The sequence below is a fragment of the Alosa sapidissima genome, chromosome 22 (genome assembly GCF_018492685.1).
Source record: "Alosa sapidissima isolate fAloSap1 chromosome 22, fAloSap1.pri, whole genome shotgun sequence".
In the NCBI taxonomy this organism is placed as follows: domain Eukaryota; kingdom Metazoa; phylum Chordata; class Actinopteri; order Clupeiformes; family Clupeidae; genus Alosa; species Alosa sapidissima.
In genome coordinates, this window is record NC_055978.1 from 13607443 (window position 1) to 13611184 (window position 3742).

General features: G+C 40.7%; 1 long non-coding RNA gene across 1 annotated transcript; it reads left to right on the forward strand.

The window, feature by feature from the left end:
• The first annotated feature begins 648 nt into the window (after positions 1-648).
• On the forward strand, positions 649-1926 carry LOC121697747. The gene is made up of 3 exons (XR_006026542.1): positions 649-810; positions 1382-1441; positions 1896-1926. It is a non-coding gene; the product is annotated as an uncharacterized LOC121697747 (long non-coding RNA).
• Positions 1927-3742: the final 1816 nt, after the last annotated feature.

Consider the following 3742-nt stretch of genomic DNA (forward strand, 5'->3'; position numbering starts at 1 on the left):
CTTATCGAGGTTCTACTCAAGGCAAGTGCACAGGGAAAATTAAAGAGTGCACCTAGTATATGAAACAACCACTTTTGCTGATTTCTACTACAAGCAATTTAACAGATAATGGGTGAAATACAAACCATATTTTCTATTATCTGTTAAATTGCTTGTAGTAGAATTTCCCTGGCATGTGTACCAAAGAGCTGTTTTCTAAAATGGATAGTTTCTGTCCATGTTTATGATTTGCTGAATCGTGTTGACATGAGTGTTGACATAAGAGTGACATGACACTGTCAAGAACACATGACACTGTCATGAAACATGAACCCTAACCCTAACCCTGATCCTAATCCTAACCTCTAACCCTAACCCTAACTCTAACCCTAACCCCAACCCTAACAGGGTTGTTGTGCAAGGAGCCCCAAGTCATTCAGAAAGGTGAACACATGTCGCGCAGTGTTTCCTCCATGTTGATTTGGTAGTGGCGGCCCGCCACGGTTTAATTTTCTTCCCCCAAGGTATCAGAAATGGGGCAGATGCACAATAGTCACAGCTGCCTTTTAAATGATCCTGCCGACATTATGCACCCCCCGTTGGCGGCCGCTAACATTGCAATTTAACAACAAGCAGAACTATTCATAGGTTTGGGACTGTTCAGTTTAACTCCACATAGTGTGTTGATGCACTTGTGGTCCAAACGTCACTATTAAACAACACCTCCACCAAAAACGTCACCGCGGTGGGTCCGTTTTAATAAGACAACATTCAACTTGACAGTTCTGACAGCTCACGTCCTGGTATCAAAGATCTGGAAACATTAAAACGGTAAGTGAGTCACTAATATAATACAAATTGGAAATAGTCTATAGATGTAGTAATAGATGTAATGATGTTAAAGTAAATAGTGACACGGAAAAGTTAATTTTTTAATGAATTGGGCTACACAGACGCACAAAGGCCGGACGACCTAAACGTTTGTTAAATGTGAAAATAAATTAGCAAATAGAAGTGCAACCATTTTTTTAATTTTCTAACGAATTAGGCTACAGAATGCTTAGCCTATATGTCAAGATCAAATTAAGCAGACAGCGTAGCCTACACGTGCTTTAGAGTGGCCTACCCTAATCGATAGGCAAGGATAGCCTACTGACAATTTACGGCAAGTTGTTAAGTCAATTATTTGGCAGTATTTATGCCATTAAGAATATATTTTATGAGTGGAAGGTGTCTCTTTAAGTAGCCTAACCTTGTTTCTTTTGGTGGAAATAGGGCGAAAATTTGTGTAATATTACATTAGCTATTAGACAGTACTGTAGACCATTACATTAACCTGCTGCGTAATATTGTGAACTCTGTTTCCGAATCATAACGCTATTATTCATTACTTTATTTTCAGATGAGTTTGTTAAAATATTTCTCTAAGAAAAGGAAGACACCTGAAGATGAAGATAACCAGGTAAGTTCACATTACCTAGGTGTTTAAGGGAGCATAGGCTATCTTACCCATTTAGACTATGGCCTACGTGTGCACTGGAGGGTAGCGCTGCACTTCAAGCGTTAGTTGGGAAAAGTAAAAAAAAAAACAACTCTGTGCAGGGACGTCACAGTAGATAGGTCTACATCTAATTTGCATTGTCTTTTTTCACTCAGATTCCAACAATGCTTTATTTATTTCTGGAGGAAACACTAGTGGTGGCTTCTATAATATTTTACAATGTCATTACTGGTTGCCTGATGAAATATTAAAGGTAGTATTAAAGGTAGTAGTTTTGGTCAAGAATGGTCATCATCTTTTAAGCAGCATATGCTGGCTGGAGCATTCAAGGTAAATTAGATACAATATAAGTTCTTCAGAAACATGACTGAGGAACCCAGCTAAATTGCCTACTGTCTGTGTTGTACTGTTTCAGGATATGGACCAGCTTACCATACTGAGCAAACTAGCATCCCAAGATGATAAGTGGTGTCAGATCTACCCCTGCAAAAGAATGAAATGCCCGCACTCTGCATTCTTTTGCAGTTCTAGTTCCATTTGCCCTGCACCTCACCGGTGGGGATGTGCACACCACCACTACTACTCAGTCAGATCTACCCCTCCCTCAGTAAGCTGGCAGCCATTGCCCTTACAGTGCCAATCTTAAGTGTCAACTGTGAGAGAGATTTCTCCACCATGAACAGGGTAAGATATTTCAGTGTTATATGAAATGAGATGTGACAGGCCTGCCCCCACTGCTTAAAAAAATCCTAGAGGAAACACTGACGCGTGAACAGATGTTTGGAGCATGATTAAGCATGGGATGCACATTCTTTTCAACACCTTCTTTCTTTAAAATAAGAGTGTTTTACAAACATACCCACTTTACTAGAATCCCAAATGACATCTGCAGAATCTGTATGCGTATAATAGCCAAGCAGTTCCAGTGTGTTGTAAAGTTCAAAAGAAAAACAGCCTTTGAATGATTATAGTAGCCTGAGCGCCTCACCAGATCAACTATGTTTGCCATTGCACTCCCTGCTTGCTGCATCACTGTATTCTATAACCGAGTGCACCCCTTTTGAAACCCTGCCTTGTGCTAACATGCCCCCAGCACTCCTTTGTAGCTGGTGACAAGAGCACACGTAGCCCTCCTCTGATAACCCAAAGAAGACCTAAAAGAATTCACCTCCTCAGCAAGTTTGCTTCGCAGGCTCCTTGCAACTCCAGCTCCAAATGCAGGGTTTTTTTTTTTTCATGTAAATTATTTCACTACTTCACAACACACACACTCACTCTCTCTCTTCTCTCTCTCTCTCTCTCGCTCTCCCTTCCTCCCTCATTCTCTCTCTCTAACATGAGCAGATGAATTTGCCCACAGAGTCTTAATGCATAATGTTTATGGACCTGCCAAGGCCCATGAAATTGCTCTTCCCAGTAAATGAATTCACCCACATATATCAGAGGAGGGAAAAAAAGTTTGTCTCCCTTATTTTTCCATCACGACAGTTCTCTGGAAGAACAAACTGGTCAAGCTCTCAACCCAACTCTGTAAGAGGCTGTGCTTTATTACTAGGAAAACAAAATGTTTTAAGAGCCCTTTTCTATTTTCGTTTGACAGTAACTTATGGTAAAGTGATGATAGAATCCCAATGGCTGTCTCAAGCTCACTCGGTTGTGTGAGGAGGCCATTTGATGCTCCTCTGATAAAAGAGCTCCTAAGAGATGGCAAAGGCTTCGTCACAGAGGCCTTTTCCAGCTGCAAATCTGATGCGCAACGCGTATGCTGTGCCAAATGTTATGTGAATTATTCAGAGGGCCAAGCAGTGGAATGAAATATTAATGGAACAACAGAAGATTCTTTTTGTCATAATTATCGAGGAGAGTGAAGCCTTGGTCAAACACACACACACACACACACACACACACACACACACACACACACAGACATAGGCACAGGGATGCAAATTGTGGTTGTGGGCAGAGCATGTATGAGTTGCATTTAAATTGAGTTTACAAGGGGCCTTGGTATTTTAATACAGTAGTTGTGTCTGCTTGCTGCATTTGTGTCATTTGTATTGTAATCTAGGCACAGAGGTCCACTCCACTGGGTACATCTGCTCTACATCATAGTGAGAAGAACAACATCATACAACCTAATATAATCTCTGTTAGTTAAGTCGTAAGGGTGTAACGTTGTCTATTGTCTTTTTGTGTGCTGATTTCTTGACCAGGCCTCACTTTTAAAAGAGATAACAATCCCAATGCAATAAAGTAAATAAA